Source organism: Lactuca serriola, chromosome 5, assembly GCF_051521515.1.
Source record: "Lactuca serriola cultivar US96UC23 chromosome 5, Lser_US96UC23_V15, whole genome shotgun sequence".
NCBI classification, from domain to species: Eukaryota; Viridiplantae; Streptophyta; class Magnoliopsida; order Asterales; family Asteraceae; genus Lactuca; species Lactuca serriola.
Window position 1 is genome coordinate 38,921,733 of NC_136412.1, and position 22,145 is coordinate 38,943,877.

The 22,145-nt window shown below is 36.0% G+C and overlaps 1 pseudogene; it reads left to right on the plus strand.

Annotated features, from left to right (window-relative positions):
- The first annotated feature begins 18,182 nt into the window (after nt 1–18,182).
- On the plus strand, nt 18,183–19,058 carry LOC145049439 (ACT domain-containing protein ACR9 pseudogene; annotated as a pseudogene).
- Nucleotides 19,059–22,145: the final 3,087 nt, after the last annotated feature.

Here is a 22,145-nt window from a genome sequence, read left to right on the forward strand (position 1 = left end):
AGCTTTGACGTCAAACTTATTTCGGTTTTCTTTAGAGTTGAAAATAAAGCACCTTGAACTGAATATGTGGAAAAATTTGACATTAGGCTTCCTATTATTTAAGATCTCATATGGAGTAATTGAGAATCTTTTGTTAAGCAAGGACCGATTCTGAGTGTAGCAAGCAGTGGCAATTGCATCAGCCTAGAAGTATAATGGTAGTGAAGCGAAAGTAAGCATTGTTCTGGCAGCTTCACAAAGAGAACGGTTTCGTCTTTCAACAATCCCATTCTGTTGTGGTGAATAGGGGGCTGAAAAATTGTGAGTTATCCCCTTATCAGCTAGAAAGTCCTCAAAATCTTTGTTTTTGAATTCCAGACCATTGTCACTTCTGATGTTTCTGACTGTCTTCCTCAGCTGTACTTCCACTTGTTTAATAAATGTCTTCAACTTGGGGTTTGCATCTGATTTTTGTTTAAGAAAGAAAACCCAGGTGAAACGTGAAAAATCATCCATAATTACAAGAATGTACTTACTACCACCGATACTTTCGATAGCCGAAGGTCCACACAAGTCAATGTGCAATAGTTCAAGAGCTTCAACTATCTTTGTATTTATGCGTGTAGGGTGACTCTTTATGCTTTGTTTTCCCATCTCACATGCAGCACATAGATGCTCCTTTTCGAACTTGAGAAGAGGGAGACCCCAAACATGGTCACCAAGCACCAATTTGTTGATGTCTTTGAAGTTCAGATGCGATAGGCGTCGATGCCATAACCAGCTTTCATCGGTATTCGCTTTTGACAACAGACAAATAGCTTGTGTACCTCGAATTGGGTTTAGATTCAGAGGGTACATTTCTCCCTTACGTTCAGATTTCAGCAGAACCTTTTTGGATTGTTTTTCAATTATCTCAGACTCCTCATCATCAAATGATACCTTCAAACCTATGCCCACAACTAATTTTGACACGCTGATGAGGTTGTGTTGTACTCCTTCTACATATGCCACTTTCCTAATTGAGAAATCTCCATTGGTTATCATGCCATACCCCTTGATTGTTCTATAGGAATTGTTTCCATACTTTACACATCCACCATCTTTCAGGGACCGAAACTCCCTCAGTTCTTCCTTCCTTCATGTCATGTGACACGAGCAGCCACTATCTATATACCATTCATCGTCAAACTGCTCGTCACTGATTACCTGCAAATTTAAGCAGATTTAGGAACCCAAAGTTTCTTGGGTCCAGGTGAGTCTTTCACAGAAAAAGGAATTACAGTAGAAATATAAACCAAATATGTTTGTTTAATGAGAGTGGTTTTATCTTTTCTTTTAATTGTGTATACCTTAATTTTGGTTTATCTTGTTTAAATCTGAATTCGTTGGTTGGTTTGTTTGATGGTGTGGGGCTCCTAGGATTAGCTGATGATTGCTTGTTATGGATCCTAGTATCAGAAGCTAGCTTTCCTTTTCCTTTGATATTTGTTTTGAAATTTGCTTTGCCTTGAGGTTTGTTGTAACAGAGATTTGACTTAGGAATGAAACTAGGTTTAGAACTAGTAGGGGGACCGAAAGTTGACCTAGGACCGAAGCCAGTCTGTGGACCGAAACATGACTTTCGATTCTTTAACTTGGAATAGTAAGAACTTGGGATGAAATTTTCCTTTCCCTTGTCCGTTGAGATTTTATTGGGAGGAACATAGTTGAAATTTTGTGAATTCCAGTAACTCTTTCGCTCATTTAGATTCTTTGCATATCGTTGATTTCTTAAGCGTTTTTGCTCAGCCAATTGCTTCTGTGATTTGTGCATGTAGAAGCTTTCTTTTTGCTTGTCTCTTTGAGCTTCGGCTGTTTTGAATCGTGCTTTCGGTTCTTCTTTCGGTTCTTTAGGAATATATTTGGTTCCACTCGTACTTGGTTTGTCAGAACTTGAGGTTTTATTTAAGGGTTCAGCTATGTATCTTCCTTTAACTCTCAAAGAGGTCTGGTCAGATAAGCCTACTGTTTCGTCTGCATTATCTATAGGAGCTGACCATAAGAAATCTTTACATCCTTCTTCATTGTCTTTTTCCACCAAGACTCTTAGTTCTTCCGTTTGCTTTGGAGTGACTCCTGTAACTGCGTATACCTGATTTGGCACAGTCTGAACCTTTTGATAGACCATGGCCTTTTCCTTGAGTTTCAGTTTCTGTTCTTTTGACATACGAGCGAATTCAACCGAGTTTTCTGATATTAGTGGTTTTTCATTCTCGATTTCACTTTTCATAAACTTAGAGCAGTCAACTTCGTCCTCCACTAAGATTTCACTCATCTCGCTTTCCTCATCAAATTCAGACGTATTATCTAAGTTTATTTTATTTTCATTGACAAGTTTGGCGTTTGAAAGATCAAATGTTTGAATAGTTTCAGATTTAATTTTTAGCCTATCATTTTCATCTAAGATATCTTTTAGCATACTTTTGTGTTCCTTAGAATCGATGAAGGTTTCTATCTTGTCCAGACCAAGCCTATAAGACATGGATGTCTCTTCAGAAGACACTTCTAATTCACATTCTGCTATGACCTCATCTTCCTTAAATTCAAGAAAGGGTAATATCATTTTATGAATTTTCTTACCAATTTCACAGCTTAAATGTAATTGAGCAATATTAGTATAAAGACGCTTAACAATTAAACAGAAAACATTTCTTTGTTTCAAAAACTTTAAATTGTCTCTTTGCAAATAAATACTTTCATCCCTAGCTCTAACTAACTCTGCTTCCTTCAGCTCAATCCACATTCTTCTCTCCTCACTTTTTGAAGACACCCAGCTGAGTTGGTCAGTTAGGTTAGAATTCGCTAAGCGAGTTTGCATGAGGCTACTACTTAGGTTAGAGAACTTAAAGTTTAATTCAGTTAATTCTTCTTCATAATATGTTTTCGGAATTTTAAGAGATTCAAGAATAGATTGTACCTTTTTGATCAGTTGATCGCAGTCGTTGATCTTCTCACTCACTGGCTTGGCTGCAAAGCATTTGTTCTCGGTCAGGTTCGGTTCCTTATCTGTACTTTCGGTTGATGGGCCAGCAGTGACAATTAAACACTTTCTAGACGAACCTCCTTCCTTTGTCACACAAGCCTTTCCATGAGTGGGCCTTCTAACCTCTTCATCTTCAGAGTCGGTTGACCACACTTCTACGCCACCGAATTCATCTTCCCCAGCATTCTCCTGAACAATCAAGGCGTTCATTGAGCTGTTAGTTGCCTTCTTCTTCTTGATTTCTTCTAATTTGCACATATAGTACGCTTCATCATCTTCACCCTCTCTCTTCTCAGCCATTTTCCTTAACATGCAATCTTTGGAAAAATGATTCTTGCCATGACAGTAGTTGCAGTCATATCCAGAATCTCCTGCAAGCTTGCTCTCCTTTTTCTCTTCATCCTTTTGAGAGGAGACTTTCGGTTCATCCTTCATCTTCTCAGAACTATAACTTCCCTGCTAGTTTCGGTTCTTGCTGACAGGAAATTTTCTCCTTGCAAACTTCTTTGGATTAGTGACCATCATTGCATACTCCTCACTTGTAAGGTCACATTCAGACATATCTGACTCTTCTTCTTCTTCTGCAATACTTTTTCCTTTAGAGACAAGAGCCAACGATCCCACACCAGAAACCACTTTCGCTTCCTTGTTTACTACACTTTCATGGGACTTAAGTATCCCCACAAGTTTCGCCAGAGAGTAAGACTTAAACTGTTCATGCGCCTTCACAGTGGAAACTACAGCCATCCATTCCGGTCTCAGCCCGTTCATGAACGTCACTTTCTGCTCGATCAACTTCCTCTCTATTCCATGTTTGATCATCTTACTTTGGAGATGATTGAACCAATCAAAAGTCTATATGAGCTTCTCTTCAGGTTTTTGTTCGAAAACTACAAATTCTGACAGTAGCAGGGTTTGAATGGAGTGTTCCAGATCTTCATCAGGTGAGTAAAGTTCCTTCAACCTATCCCAGATTTCTTTAGCCGTTGTGCATGAACCTACTAACCAAAAAGTTTCAGATTGCAGGGTGAATCTTATCATTCGCATGGCCTTCACGTTACACAATAGCTTATCTTTCTCATCCTGTGGCATCTTTTCTACATCCGTCACCAGCTTGTTGTAATCCTTTTGAGACTTAACATTCGTGTTCGTTCCCGAATGTACAAACGGTCCAAGAGTGATAACTTCCCAGATGAGATAGCCATTATCTTCAGATCCAACCACGTAGTCTTCAAAGTAGGGATGAGCATATGACCCGTTGGACCGGACCGGACCGGAAAAAAAATCGGGACCGGACCCGGAGCAGACCGGATATACATATTAATGGGCCGGTTTCGGGTTTTGTTTTTACCACTAATCGGGTTTCGGGTTTGGACCGGACTGTACCCGGAATACGGGATTTAACCCGGACCGGACCGGAAATTTTTTTCTCCTTAAAATATATAGATAAGGATATTAAATTATTAGTTAATGTTATATTTAACATCATGTATAAAACTTGATGTTTTTATTGTAACATTGTTTATAAATCTTGATCAACGTTTGTTCCTATCACTTTACAAGAAAGAATGTATCTAGCATGCTATTTTTTGTTCAAACATGCAAATTCTTTTATAAAAACATGCAAATTTCTTTATAAAAACATACACTTTTTTATAAATAATGTTGTCTTTTGTTGTGTTTTACACAAAAAAAGCTGTTAAAATGCAGTTTTTTATTAGCAATGTTGTTTCTTTTTTGTTAAAACATGCATTTTTTTTATAAAAAGTGTAGTTTTTATGCTAAATAGTGTAATTTTTATTTGTTCCAAATGTTAATAAGGTTTGTATTTTTTTTGTAGACACCTCATTTGCACGTGATCTAAGTAAAGTCCCACATTGTACCAATTTCAAAGCCTAGTTCGGTCCAAAACCTGAAACCCGGTTTAGTACCCGTGACCGGACCGGACCGAACCCGAACCCGATACATCCAAAAACGGTCCGGTTTTCGGGTAAAAAAATTCACGATTTTCGGTCTTCGGGTTTTCGGTCTTTGGGTCGGTCTGGTCTGGGTTTGGCCCGTTGCTCATCCCTACTTCAAAGTGATGAGTCCATACTTCGTAGTCTTGAGTATAGAGTATGGGTACCCTGGTTGTAGATCCAATGTTGTTTGAGATGTTGATGGGGTTTGTTTGCGAATCATCGTGAGACATGGTGAGCTGCTAGAATCAAACCTGTAATCTTGAGATTAGGGTTTTATCAGAAACAGAATTACCGTCGATATGAAGAAAACGGCTTCTATTTATACGATAAAAGCGGAAACCCTAAAGTTTTCTAAAATACAGAAGGAATGTGTATTGATCACATAATCTCCTGCTCCGATACCAATTGTTAGAACAAAGTTCTTTTAGGATCGAATGATTCTATGTAAGTTAACGAATAAAGACACAATAAAGAACACGAGAAAAGAGCTGAATATGTCGAATGATTAAAGCTTTAACACCTCAGAAGAGCTCGATAAAGAACTTCGACTGTACAGGTGTTTTAGGGTTTACAATAATGAACGTCAAAATCAACAGCTTATCATGCATACATGCATGCATATTTATAGTAAAACCATATTAGCTAATCTAGAAAATTATAGATGGACAGGCCCAACCCGGATACAAAACTTAAGGCCCTAGACGCAACACAAACGAACTCAACACCAAGAATTAGGATTTTCTCCAAAAACAGACAACACACAACCACACTATGGTGGTCATTTAAACCACGCGATCAAAAAGGCACTGCCACGCCGTGACCATCCAAAAATGAAAATTCAATATTAAAAATTAACTCATAACTCAAACGGAAACGGGTGTTACATATTCATCTCTTGTTCTTCATTTGGAACAAATATTTGAATAGAGTTATCCATGTAAACTCCATTCACCGCAACATGGATTTGTTATATAGAGAAATTAAATATCCTCCTACTCTTGTTCATACAAATCCTCCTACCCAATTAAATGATGACATGTGTCATTTTAGTATACTAAAATATCATTAAATGAGCATTAAAGATGACACATGTCATCATTTAATTGGATAGAAAGATTTGTAGGAACAAAAAATATAAGGATATTTAATTTCTCTTATATTAATGTCAATTGTATTGGTCAGTTAACACAGTAACCAGTTTACACCTTTAATTTTGAAGGAATGATGTTTTTATACTGATTTTTAGAGTTTAAACACCTAAACTACCAACCAAAACTCAAAAGTTGGTTGGTTACTATGATTAAAATGCTAATTGGATTGCTCGGTCAGTAACAACTTACCCCTTTAATCTTTAAAGAATCATGTTTTTGAAATTAATTGCAGAGTTTAAATACATATACTACTAAAAAATATAATAATAAATATATAAAGAACCATTTAAATTATTGAATTATTCATTTACTAGTTTATAACCCGTAAAAACCATGACTACTAAATTAATTAAACTTTCATAGTAAAAATTCATATTTATTAATCAGTTATTTCAAAATAATTTATTAATTAATAGATATATACCTAAAATTTAAAGTTATTTATAACTTTAAATTTAACATATAATTAAAAAAAAAAAAGTAATGTTTCTATAAAAACTTTAAATTAATTTTTTAAAATCTTATCATCATTAATTGTGATAGTGATTTTTCTAATATATTTTCATAATATTAAAAAAGAGTTACTCCCTCCGTCCCAAAATTATAGTCCATCTTTCCTTTTTGGTTTGTCCCAAAATAATAGTCTACTTCTAAAAATAAATAACATTTTTATCAAAATATTCTCTCATTTATACTTAACCAACTAAGCATTTAATGAAACATTAAATGCAAAGTAAAGACAAAATTGTTATTTTGTTAAATAAAATTGACGGTAATTAATATTTTCTTAAACAATAGTCTCACTTTTAGGTTCCCGACTACCACCACAATCACCACCATATAACTTTGTCGTCGTAATTTATTCCCTATCATTCTGTCATTCTCCTTTATTTCTTTCTCTCCTCTCCTCTTTGTATTCTTTTTGTATCTTTCCTATATGAACAACCTGCAATTAATAACCAAACACAAATCATCATTAAATATTCAATTTATTTCGAACCAAATTCCTAAATATAGGTTAACTATAAACAGATTCAAAAGCGGTCGTATATGCGTTAGACTTCCTCCATATCCTAAATGTTTCATCAAAATTCAAGTTTCTTAAAACGATCAATTCTAATGAAATGGACATGGAATTCCATTCAATTATACACGATGTTTACAAGAATAGAAGAAACAAATATACAACAAGAAACCAAGGCCACAAGCTTATGCTAACGATGTCAACGCCCATTTCCACAAGCAAGCTATTGTATTTTGAAATTTTTATCGATTTATATAATTATATTTAAATAACATTGTTATAACAAATATATTTTTATGATTAATGATGTGCTAAAAAAAATTATAATAATAACTCAATATAAGTATATAAAATCATTTTGTATATAATCTCTTTAAAATTCAAGTGTACACATTGATGGGTTGTAAAGATTCCAACTAAAGAGTTGATTAAAATTCAAAATCATTGAAAAAAAAACCCGAGAATTCCAATTAACTTCATTTTTATTCAATACTCCTTTTTAGTTTTATTTGTTTTGGTATAATGGTATTGTCAAGGTGCAATAACCCCATTCTTCCTTACTATTGCAATGAACATTCCATTCTTTATTTTTATTCAATATATTATATATGACACAATTTCTTATGAATTGCATTTACGTATGTATATATGATGTGGAATTGATGGAAATACAGGTAGGCATAAAATTAAGAAGGAAAGTGGGTGGAAATATCATTGAAGTGGAAAAGAAAGAGGTGGCCATATATGTATACATGAATAGTTTATTTCAAGTCAATGTCAATGGGTACAAACCACAAGCATCCTTTCATTTAAATGCACATCTCAATCAATTTTCCATATTGGATGTTACCAATTTTCTTTTCATAGTTTTTGGGATTTTTTTGTTAAATTCTTATGGCATAGATTTATTTTTGGTTTTCGTATACACGTAATGCACACCAATGTATCAGACATGTAAGATGATAAAACAAAACGTATATTAACAATAATTGTATAAATTTTATTCAATAGGTATCAAGAGTATCTATTTTTCATAAAAATATGAGTAACGTGTTGATTGAATTTTATATAATAACTATTAATTAGATAATATCTAATTTTAATCACAGGGAAATTTAGTAGCTAGATGCCTAGAGCCCTACATCCCAAATCTAGTTTATCATTTATATTTATTTATATTTTTAAGATTAGACAATCTGTTATACTCACCATTAACCATTATAGTGATGAGTGTCATGTCATCACCATTAACTATCACTAACTACCACCAAACATATAAGATACCCACCACTAAACACTCCACTCCACATCATTTTTTTTAATTCAAAAATACAATAAAATTATATTTTTTTCCGAAAATAAAAAAAATAAAAGCATTGAATTTTTTTAACTAGTTTTTTATTAATTCTAAAAATAAAAATACAACTTCAAACTACATTAAGATACGAACTTTTCAACTAGGAAGACGACCTCATCCAGATCATACATGCAAATCGATCAACATTGATCTTTAATGATCATATTATGCATTATAATACATACTTGGACCATTTGTTTAATTCTGTTATTATCCCAAAGTCGTGTAGTGTATTTCATTACATGTCATGTCTGTTTAAGGACTCCAAATGCTCTCTTGATATCCTTCATCGCAGATTCCTGCCTTTTTGTGAACAACTTTGTCTTTTCACTCCGAGGAACCGAGTATGCCTTTATAAGTGTAGAATAATTCGAGTATATCCCATCAAAGGTAGTAATCGTATTTGTATGAATGTTTGTTCAGCGTGAACATCATATCAAGTGCTTTACCGGTCCAAAGATCGTTGAAAAGCGGAGACTGACCAAGAACATTAATGTCGTTGTTAGACCCTACAACTCAGAAAAACAAATGTCATATCCACAAATCCTGAGATGCAACAGCTTCTAAGATTATACTTGGTTCACATATATCTCCTCGAGTGAATCAACCATGACATGCAGTTGGACATTTTTCCCAAGTCACCTCGAGTGAATCAACCATAACATGCAGTTGGACATTTTTCCCAAGTCACATGCATACAATCTAGACTCCCAAGCATACCCGGAAATCTATGCCTATCTTCATATGACATCCCCATTTTTCACGACTAGAAAAGACCGATTTTGTTTATGCTTTGTAAAAATCGGAGTACTTCTTTTCATAAAAATGTTGCGGAATTTGTTCCCAGAAAAACACGATAAATACGTTATCAAAACATTTTCGAAGAAACGTATTTTATTCATTTTAAAACGTTTGGGATGTCATCGTCAATACAGAAACATAAGCATAAATGGAACTTACATTTATTTACACTAGTGATCTACATCTCTTTAATCTCTCAGTGTAATGTGACTTCATATCAACACATGTGATATAAATAAACTGAGTGGGTCAGGTTGGGAAACCTGGTGAGTACATAGGGTTTTCAACCCACAATAATATAATTATTATGTTCAAACAATCAAACAATCAACCCAATTACTCATCCCCATTATCTTCTTTACTCTTAAGGATCTATCCTAAGAGTCATTTATCCTGCATTCGTTTATTCCGAAGTCCCTTGCTTCCAGGGTTATAGGACTGGCACTAAATCCATAGCTGCCAATGCTCATTCGTAAAGCACTAATTCCATAGCTGCTGTAGTTTATTCATCGGGTACTAAATCCATAGCTACCAGTGTTTATCTAATAGGTACTAAGTCCATAGCTACCAATTCCTATCAGGTACTAAGTGCATAGCTACCATTGTTTGTCCAATAGGCACTAAGTCCACAGTTGCCGATGTTATTTGTTAAGCACTAAGTCTATAGCTGCCAATGTTTACTCACATCATTTCTTATCTCTCATCATTCATCTACCCATGTCATACCCAACATACTTGTATATATAAAATACGTATCCAGTTCAAATCATTTAAAACATGTATAAAAACGTTCATCCAGCATAGACAGCAAGTATTCAGATAATATGCACACATAACACGTAGTTTATATAAAATACTTCATATCTATGAGTAAGATGAAAGGGACCACGCACTCACCTGGTAAGGTGGTGAGTCGGCACTCGGACAACACTTCGTTTCTCTTAAAACAATTATCACTTGACGAAACAGCGGGTTTTATTGAAAACCGGACTTCGCTGGAGCAGTGTCCCCAAGCCGAAAGCTCTTCTTTTCGGAGCCGTCGGGCGCTTCGGGGCTTCCGCCTCGTGTTGGGGGGTTCCCTAGGCTTTTTTTTTGGGGGGGGGGGGGGGGGGGGGGGGGTTTAGGGCTTAGAGAGATGTTCTAGAGAGAAAAGAAGTGGGGAAAGGTGTGAGAAAAAGAGGCAGCCTCGAGCCTCTATTTATAGGCTTCCAGGGGCGTCGCCACGTCGTGGTGCCTCTCACCATGTCGTGGTGTTGCGTAGGCTCCAAGTTTTCACTTGGTGCTGACACGTGGCATCGCACATAGGGTGGAAATCAGCTGATTTTCAAAAATTCATAACTTTCGCATACAAGCTCCGTTTTTGACGTTCTTTATATCCACGCGTAGGTAAAAATAGAATCTACAACTTTCATTTTGACTCCGTCAGCTAATTTTTGACCGATCTTATATTTAACAGTAGGAGGACTTTAGACTGTTAAATGACCGCGAAGAATTCGTAATTCCTTCATACGGAATCCGTTTTCGTCTGTATTTTTACCGTTGAGTTCCTATTAATGAGATATTCAACTCTCATTTAGGTCGCGTAAGCCAAAAACCGCTCGAACTAAAATTTGAGTTTCGGGTCGTGCACTGCTAAGCCGAATCTTAGAAAAATCATAATTTCCTCATACGAAGTCAGATTTGGGCGTTCTTTTTATGGATGTTCTGGGTTTAATGTATAATAAAACTTTGGTTTAGATCACTAAGGCTAAAAAGTCATCCATCGTAAATTCACTATTTACGTCTCCCAGTGCCGTGCCGGTTTTGCCATAAAACTTCGACGAGCCATAACTTCTTCGTTATAACTCGGATTTCGGCGCTCTTTATATGTACGGAACCATTAAGACATATTCTAAAACTTGGTTAAGATTATTTATTCTAAATAACCTTTTGTCGAAAAATCATTTTCGACCCCTATTATCTCTAAATTGACTAGCCCGGATCTATGGGCATTACAATTATCTCCCTCTTATGATGATTACGTCCCAGAATCATCAATGAAACAGGGCTCGTATAATGACTCGATACTTCATCTATTCACCCTAGGTAATAATTATAACCTGTAGCACCTAGTTCTTGGTACGTATTTCTCTCTAAGTATTTTTCGCATCTTGGCCTTGGACTCGGCGAGTTGAAGGACCAACTCGCCGAGTAGAAGCGGGACGGAACATGGTACTTAAGTGATGAACTCGGCGAGTCGGGTCCCGGACTCGGCGAGTAGGTACTGTTCGGACAAAAACCCTAATCTGAGGGTTTGCACCCTATTTAAGCAATGATATGACGGCCATATTGTCCCTTATGCTCCCAAAACACTTCTCATTGAAACCCTAGCCGTTTGTGCTTTGTTGAGGCCATTTTTGGTGTTCTTGTGTGGTTGTAAAGCTTGGAAGGAAGGAGCTTGGAACTTGAGTTGGGGACTGTAGATCCAGGGATTTTACTTCATTTTCAGCAGCTTCAAGGTATAATGGCCCTGTCTTGACTCATCTATGTGCTTATTCATCTTTAACTTGGGATCTCTTTGGATTGCTAAGTCATGTTTCGGAATTGAAAGTGTTGTGTGGGTTTTGACTTCAGATCTGGACCATAAGAGGTGTCTCATGACATAAAGGTGCCAACTTTAAGGCCATGAGAGCCCCATGCACATTGTAGGACACTTTATGTGTATTTTTGAGCTAAAAACCCCATGCATGTGCATCAAGTTTGGAACTTTACGTATAAAGTGAACATTAGGAGGCCAGATCTACGGTTTTGGTGTATTAGATCTCATTTAAATCGACTGTATGGAATTGGTCAAGACTGGACTCGACGAGTCCGTTCTTGGACTCGGCGAGTCCAAGGCAATGTTTTTAAGGCTGAAGATGAACTCGACGAGTTGTTCATCAACTCGGCGAGTCGAGAGCAGAACGTGTTCATCAGATGAAGGTGAACTCGACGAGTTGTTCATCAACTCGGCGAGTCGGATGAGTTTTCATGTGATGTTCATATGAGAGAAGAACTCGTCGAGTTGACGGCCCAACTCGACGAGTGGGTCATAGATGAGGACGAGTAAAGGGTGAGGGACTCGGCGAGTCGGGTTAACTTGAAGTTGACTTTGACTTGGACTTGATTAGGGGTAAAATAGTCATTTTACCCTAAGAGTAGATGTCAGTTTCTGACTAAGTGTTTGTGGGGATTGTAGCTGGAGGATTTCCGGAGCAGCAACAGACAAAGACTTCCCACACGGATTATCAGCAGCTACTTGTTCGAGGTGAGTTTCCAGTAGCGGTGGGTCTACGACCACAATGTTGGCCCACCAGTAGGAGTGGTATGTTAGATGATTGTCTTTTTGATATTCATCTAGGTTACTACTACCTTATATGTTATATGCTAGCATGATATGTTATATATGATAGTAGTAGAGTTCGGTTGTTAGGACCGAAGGGTAGGTCAAACACCCCAGATATGTCTGACAGTTGATAGTGGTAGTAGGAGGGGAATAGTCCCCAAGTTCGGTTGTTAGGACCGAAGGGTAGTTCGGACACCCCAGATATGTTTGATAGTATGTTTATGTTATGATACATGTGATAGTAGTAATAAGGGGTGGAATAGTCCCCGAAGGTCGGTTGTTAGGACCGACGGGTAGGATGACACCCCAGAATGGTCGCATGGGTAGGACGGCACCCCAGAATGGCCGCATGGGTAGGACGGCACCCCAGAATGGCCACATGGGTAGGTCGGCACCCCATAATGGCCGTACGGGTAGGTCGGCACCCCAGAATGGCTGTACCGGGTAGGTCGGGCACACTAGAATTGCCTGGCAATATGTATGCTATATGATCGTATGGTATGTGGTACAATGGGGGAACTCACTAAGCTTCGTGCTTACAGTTTACAGTTTTGGTTTCAGGTACCTCTTCAGCGAAGGGGAAGGAGATGGCGCGGTAGCGGCACATCATACACACACCCTTTGTTTTCCGCACTATGGATATTCTGGGATTTTACTCTGACTTGTTATTATTTTGTGACTTGGGTTTTCAGACATGATATATTGTTTTATGGGACGATGTAATTTCACAGTATTTCCTCATGAATATTTTTATGAATCAGTTAATTTAAAAAGAAATTTTTGGACTTAAAATTTGGGCTGTTACATAACCTATATATTCCTTCAAGTCTATCTCTTAGACTTATTGACTGTAAGTAGTACTCGATCGTGCACCTGCTCTCTATCTCAGGTTAGACTCCAAACTATGACCTACCATCATGTGATGCACATTTAGACTCAGGTCTCTTAGAGTAATATTCCAAAACATACTATACCTTCCTTCATGTTCTAATGTAAGATGATCACATTTTAAAAGGTAGCATTTCTAGCTACAAGTAACCGTCGTGATACCTCTACCGATCACTTCGATTATCTTTTACTTCAATCCTATGGCTTAAGTCAGATGTTACATCGAACTTGGTTCTCTGAACCACGTAACATACTTATTGTAGTCGGACTCAATTCAATATGACCACTAGGGTCGGAATAACAACAATCTTCTTAGTCATTACTGAAATGATGGCAACGACATACTTCAATAAAACGGTATCAATTACTAGCTTCTTGGTAACCTTGTGACTTTCCCTGATCCAAGCGTGAGTCCTGTGCTTCCGGTAGTATATGCATCTACTACCTTTCACACCTACTCATACTCATCCCAAGTATTGTCTCGTAGTTTTCCAAGTCATCATGCAAGAAAATCACATAACAATTTAACACATCAGATAACAAAACGAAGGCTTTCTTATTTCTTGAAACTATTACATAGGTGTTCAAGTTCACCCTAACTATGCCTCTAATAGGCTACATCATATTGGTCTATCTCTTAGGCTACCTCATAACTCGATCTTCGGGTATGGATTCCTCATCCTTGGTTCCTTGCGTTGTTTTCCGCTTCGTCGAGGATCATGTGGAATGCCCTTGGCCTTAGTGGTGTGGTTGGCTTTGCTGCTTCCTTTTTCTTTGGGCAATTTCTAGACAGGTGCCCCTTGCCTCCATATCCGTAGCATACCTTATCATTATGTGTACAATCCTTGGAATAGTGACCAGTCCTTCCACACTTGTAACAAGTCACTTCTTCGTTGCACTTCCCACAATGCTTCTTCTTGCATTTATCACACCATCTCGCTTCACCTCCTTCTCCTCCTCCAAGCTTTAAGAATTTGCTCTCCTTGTTGGACCTTGAAGATCCTTCAAACTTCCGCGTTTCTCCTACCTTATCTTTTTCTAGACCTTTTTCTCTTATCTGGGTCTCTACGTTCTTAGCTGCTCTAACGGCTGTTTTCAAAGAAGTTGCCATTTTGACCATTGGGATAAGGTCTGTGGGCAGTCTGTTAGCAAACCTATCAATCTTGGAGAGTTCAGTAGGAACCAAGTAGGGAAATAGCTTCATCCTCTCGGTGAATGCGGTGGCATACTCATCAACACTCATCTTCCCTTTCTTCAGGTTCTGAAACTCGTTGTTTAGGTCTATCAGATCTATCTCTAAGCAGTACTGCATTTTCAATTGTTCCAAGAACTCTTCCCATGACATCCTTAAGGCTTCTCCTCATGGCATCGTATCTGCCAATAGCTTACACCAGCTCAAGACTCCAGTTTTTAGTTGTCTTACAGCGAAGACGGTCTTCTGTTTCTCGCTACAGTCGCAGCTCTTAAACACCATCTCCATCTCGGAGATCCAATCCATAATCTCAACAGGCTTTGGGCTTCCTGAGAGACTTGGTTGTTTCGCATCCAAGAAATTCTTGTACATTTGCCCATCCTTATCGTTTCTCCTTTCCGGGCCATCCCTTCGTTCACCTTGAGTCCCCACTTGACTCACTTGGCGACTGTAGTTCCCTTCCTCCGATTGCTCGGGAATCAGCTCGGGTTGCTCAATGGGCATAGTAGGTTCGTCCCTATTCGACATCCGCCTCATTTCTTCCCTTTTTTCAGCTAACATAGTCTGAATCATGGCTTGTACTCCAGCTATGGTGGTTGGCTCGGGTACATCTTCCACTACGACAGGTATTTGCTGAATCATCGGGGGTTGATTCCTATTCCCATTTGCATTCTCAGCTCCACTGCGGGTTCTTTCCATGTTGATCTATACACCGAATAAGGTGAATCTAGATCTTAATTTAGGATTGACGTTTTAAATCGTGGTGTTGCGTAGGCTCCAAGTTTTCACCTGGTGCTGACACGTGGCATCGTACACAGGGTGGAAATCAGCTGATTTTCAAAAATTCATAACCTTCGCATACAAGCTCCATTTTTTGACCTTCTTTATATCCACGTGTATGTAAGAATAGGATCTACAACTTTCATTTTGACTCCGTCAGCTAATTCTTGACCAATCTTAAATTTAATAGTAGGAGGAGTTTAGACTGTTAAATGACCGCGAAGAATTCGCAATTCCTTCATACGGAATCCGTTTTCGTCTGTATTTTTACCGTTGAGTTCCTATTAATGAGATCTTCAAATCTCATTTAGGTCGCGTAAACCAAAAACCCCTCGAACTAAAATTCGAGTTTCGGGGTGTGCACTGTTAAGCCGAATCTTAGAAAAATCATAACTTCCTCATATGAAGTAAGATTTGGGTGTTCTTTTTATGGATGTTCTCAGTTTAACGTATACTACAACTTTGGTTTAGATCACTAAGGCTAAAAATTCCTCCATCGTAAATTCACTATTTACGTCTCTCGGTGCCGTGCCGGTTTTGCCGTAAAACTTTGACGGACCATAACTTCTTCATTATAACTCGGATTTCGGCGCTCTTTATATGTACGGAACCCTTGAGACATATTCTACAACTTGGTTAAGATTATTTATTCTAAATAATCTATTGTCAAAAAGTCGTTTTCGACCCCTATTATCTCTAAATTGACTAACCCGGATCTACGGGCGTTACACTTAATGAGTCAAATATAATCTCTCAATATTACGTGGAGTAGGTTTACACAGATATTGTTTGTGAAAAACCTCATACACACATGCACAAAACCAATCTACATAATCAATTGCGGTTTTCTCGGATACTTTCAAGTATTCGCCAGATGCATCAAATGTTATACTGTATCCAAAATACCTAAGCGCAGCCGCACACTTTTGTATACTACTAAAACTCATTCTTCCTCTCGCATCGGGTTTTTGTTTGAAAAAGTTATAACGGGCTTCAAAAGCATTACTAATACATAAAAATATAGCCTTATTTACACGGAAACGATGTTCAAACGAGTCATCATTGTAAATACAATTATCTACAAAGTAATCACGTACTAATAAGTCGTGTGCGGGCTGTCGATCACGATTAACGACCGCCCTTGTACGAGCAATATTCGAACTTTCTTCATCGTAAAGGTGTTGCACAACGTTGAAGAAGGTCGAGATGAATTCTCCGTCATCATCCGACTCAAAATTCTTAAAGAAATGCATGTGTTGTTTGGTGAAAAATGAGATTTTTTAGAGAATGAAGGTGTCAATTTTGATGAAAAATGAGGGTTTTATATTTAGGTATTGAGTTTGTAAAAAAAATGTAAAAAGTTAAAAACTTGCAAAATGACCGTTAAACGGTAAAAAAAAAGGCAACGATTGGTCGTTTGCATTCTTTGTCCCCAACACGAAGAGCCAAGAGCACGAGCCACCACGAAACCTTGAGGTGGTGTGCACGAAAAATTTCCGTGGCCACCTAGACCATGATCAGGTTTGAGGTGGGTATACCACTCGGCCTTATATGAAACGTGTTTATGTATTCCGATGATAATCAATACACCTAGATCCAAATTTTATTTTATTGGTTTCTTTTTGGATTATGGTATTTTTGTGTATTTCCCTATTTTATATGATTTTTTTGTGTTTAATTAGCAACAGTTTAACTAACTTGTCGATGGATTCAATCCTTTAGACGATTCAAACAAGAGAATTGAAAAAAGAAAAAAAGCTATGTTACTGTCTATGAATTGTCATTGATGTGTAAAACTTTTTTTAACCGGCGAGATATCTCCGCAAACGTACTGGGCTCTAGTAATGTGGATCTAGTATCGGGTAAGCCCACACACCTCGGCATTTCCCCTTATTCGTCACTCCAGGGAAAATCTCCCAAATCTGTTCAGCCAAGAGTTGAACTCCTGACCTCACCTACTGAGGCCTATAACTCATATGCATCACTACCAGCTATATTGGTGATCACATGCACTATGTTAAGTGTTAAAATACAAGTTACTAAAAACGGAATAAAGCTTTTTTATGTGATGCAAGATTTGCAAATTGATTTGTAATATTTTCTTATTTTATATTCATACTAGACGAATTTCCTCGTGTTGCGCAGTATAGGTTAAAAATATATTATTAAAATGTTGAAAAATGTATTTTTAAAATGGTTATGTTATTGATATTAACTTTGACATAATATTTTAAGCAATATTATTCATTAACATCAACCCACAGTTTCCATTAATAAAATTAAATATAAGGGAGAATTTCATATATACCCTTATTAAACGTTTAAATATCGTATTTACCCGACTTAAAATCTAAATATCATATTTACCCTTCCTAATGTTTTAAAATATCGTATTTGCCCAAATCTATTTTTTTTAAAAGATTTTATTATTTAATAATCATTTTTTATAATTGAAATTTTTTAAAATTGAATAAATAATAAAATAGACAATAATACCCTTATCTAGACCCTAATACCCTTGCCTTACCTGTTCAAAATCGTAAATCGTAGGAATCCTTTGAGATGAGGTTTCTGGTCGTCTTCATAGGATCGCCGGTTAAAAACATGTCTTTTATCTTGTTTCCTATTGTTTTTGCCTGCGTTTTATCTCGGTCAATAACCATCTCAATCAATTACTTGATTCTTCTAAACCACCTCTAGTTTATCTGTTAAAGGTCATCCCTTTTGATCGAAAAAGTTTAATCCATGGTAACCACTACCACCATTCCGTCTTTTTCCCTTTCTTCTTCCTTCGGAAACTAAAATTGACATATAAAGATCCAATTTTATTGATGTTACACAAGTGATTTGTGAACTCAAGCTCACAATTCAAAAGCTTGAAAGTAATGACAAACCCAGATAGCAAGGTCTTGGATCTCTTCTTTGTTACTGATCACTTGTAAGCCCTTTTGAAATCTTGTATATAAGCTGTTAATTTGAGTTAGCAGGACCTGGATATGAGAGCCAAAAAGGGTTTACTTCTTTTTCAGAAGAAATTGTTGATGAATTGTTTAGTTGTCAGCTTGCCACCAAGGAAGATGTTATTACGGTTGATAATTTAACGAACCCATCTCATACTTTTGATTCAAATGCAATGCCTTGATCAGAAAGCTCTCACAAGTTAAAGATATCCAAATACTGCAATATAAAGGTGTATATACTCAAATTGACTTCATAATACTATTTTATTTTGTTTGATGTTTGAAATGAATAGGTTATCTTGTAATTATTCAGATTGCATATGGAAGAATTTCTAATAGTATGAAAGGTTACCGAAGCTTGGACTTGTTTATACAGAAAGATGATGGAACAAAATAATGGATATTGAAAACCAAGTTGCTTCATGTTCACATCTTAAAGAAGAGATACTACATCCATTAAGAGTCATCATCACAAACTGGGGCCCAGATGATACAGAACTTTTGCTTGCTAATCCTGTCGATTACCTGATGCATGATGCGTGTGATTTTAAGAAGGAAGATGCGGCAACAAGGGAATAGGAGGATGTGCTGAGATCGTAAGTAGTAGGATGCTGTGAAAGTAAATTAACGTGTGTGATCTGAGATGTATTGGAATTTAGAAGCAAAAGGGCATTATTGTCCATTTCATATGTATTTTCAATTATAATGACTTAAGACTATGAAAAAAATTATAAATCAATAAAAATTATCAAAAAAAAATAGATTTGGGTATATATGATATTTAAAAATATTAAGAAGGGCAAATTTGATATTTAGATATTAGGTCGGGAAAATATGATATTTCGACGTTTAATAAGGGCATATACGAAATTCTGCCTAAATATAATTATGTATCTAATATTATTTTTAACAATTGTTATGATTGATTAATTTAAATTTTTACTTATGCGATTATTTCTAATTTCAATAATGTTGTTCATTTAGAATACAATTTATTTGTTGTTAATGTTATGTAATTTATAAATTGATGTGATTATTATTTAAAATTATTGTTCTTTAGTTTTAAACAACTTATTATTATTAATAAGTTAAAGAAGACTTTTAAGAAACACTTAATATTACTAGTAAAATTTGAAACATACACTAAACAATAAACTGATAAGATAATAGACAATTTGCATTTCAAAAGAGACTTGCGTGGATAATATGACATATTCATGATTTTTATATTTTGATTTTATTATTTATAATTATGGTTCATTAGTTTTAAAGTCACTTATTATTACTAATAATCGAAAGAAAACTTTTAAAAGACACTTATTATTATAATTAAAATATTAAACATATACTAAAATATAAAGTGATAAGATAGACAATTTGTATTTTAAAGAGACTTACATGGATACTATAGATAATATTGCATATCTATGGTTTTTTATTAATTATTAGTTTGAAGCAACACAAAACATATAAACATATATACAATATTTAATTAAATATTATCTATATCATGTTTCATAACATATGATAACATGAATCTAACCAAATTTACATTAAAGTTTCAACCACAACATACAATGATTGTTTTAAAAGAAAACGTAAACCAAAAAAATATAAAAAAAAGAATTAGTATATAACAAACTTACAAATTAAAAACTTTAACATAATAACATGGATCGAAAAATTGTCTAAAGCCCTCAAACCAAAACAAAACCTTTAAACTTGTTTTTCTTTGTGAATTTTATATGTGATTTGTATTTATGTGTCTATTAAAAGAGAATGACATTTTTATAGTAGACTATCCATTAATTGTTTATTAAACATATTATATAAGTTATAAAACCTTTCATGATGTGTGATTAATTACTTTGAATCTGAAAATGTGGGGGGGGGGGGGGGGGTTAAATGCATGAGGTGCTTGGAAATTTGTGTGGAGGTTTCAAATGCATGAGGTGATAAGAAAATGTCCCATTTATAAGTATAGTATGATCTTTATCTTTCTCATTAGACAAAAACTTGATTTTTATGGCTAAAACCGAGAGAAATGAGCTTTCTCTATGGAATAACCGGTAAACAGCCTAATGACATAAAACTACAATATTAAGTTACTGTTAGGGGTCGTTTGATAGTTACTAATTGGGTCAGAGCTGACTGAGTTAGAAGCTGACTGGGTTAAAACTTCTGACTGAGTTAACTTTTGGCTGAAATTTTCTGTTTGATTTTGCATTTAACTGACTGTGCAAAATGACTGTTTTACCCTTGTAACATCTGAAATACAACACATATTGGAATTAGCATAAAACTCTATAATTAATATTAATCACAACATACTTTCATTTATTTGAGAATTATAAAAATAAATACAACATTCAAGATTTTGCTTTTCCACCAACACTTGTATTAGCTATTCCACCGACCTTCAAACTTTTGCTATCAACAAATCGTCATCTTGATATAACAATCCAAAGACCATATCTTCCCAAAAATAAGAAAACAAAGGGATGGCAAAAAAACCCAATTAAACTCGATAAAGAACAAAAAAGTTGAAACCTTTATGACCGATTGCTTGTACATCTGTGCAAGTCTATTACTTCCTAATCCAAAAATATAATAGAGGTAAAAAACAGCACATTTATGAATCAAAATCATAATTCACTGAGAAGAAATAAACCACAGAAAACTTCATCAAACTTCCCAAAGCATTCTTTAAGTCCTTCATCAGTTGTATGTTTGCTAAGACCTTCATTTAACAGCAAAATAACAATAGAAATACAAATCTCAAAAGGCCTGAAAGTATTAAATCACAAACAGCTTCCAGAACAAGTTTATTTTAAGAACATGTTCTAACAGTAATTCCACGAATTGAATCTAGAATCAATAATCAAATTCAACTCGATTTTCAAATTAAATCACATATGGAAAATGAAAGCTTGCCCTGGAAAATCAATTTGACTTTCAAATTTAGTCACATCTGATTTCGAATTGATTCTAGTCACTTTTGATAATTTGAATCAATAATCAGGTCGCCAAAAATTTCTATTAAACTAATGAATTCACCAATTCCTTCCATAAAAAAGAAATCGAAAATCAATCAATGATTTTTCAGATCAAACTTTGAAGCAATTAAGGAAAACTACCACGTTCGATTACAGACCTTACCAGAGGAGATGGAGGACAAGGTCGGCTGATAATCTGTGATGGAGTCGTTAAGGTTGCGTTGTTGGGTAAATGGTGGAGAATGGTTGTGATGGAGTAAGTGGAGGCCTGGAGGGGGATGGATGCACCGACGATGGCAAAAGAGGGAGCAAACTCCGGCGAACACAAAAGCGGGAGAGGGAGAAAAGGTTGGGTCGTTCACAATGGAGCGTTGAAAGCATCAGGGCAATGTGGGAAATGTTCCGGTCAGCCTCTTTTTTTCCTAGGACCGAATCAGACATTTTCTCATGACCCAATCAGCTCATTGGACCGGGTCAAACATAATTAGCCCTTTATCAAACACGCTGACTGGACCGAGTCAGCAAAAAGAGCTGACCAGACCCGGTCAGCCACACATCAAACAGGCCCTTAGTTTATAATCCGTGGGAACCAAGTTACAATATCAACTAAACTTTCATAGTAAAAACTCAAAATTATTAATCAATCATTTTAAATATATTTTTATTAAGA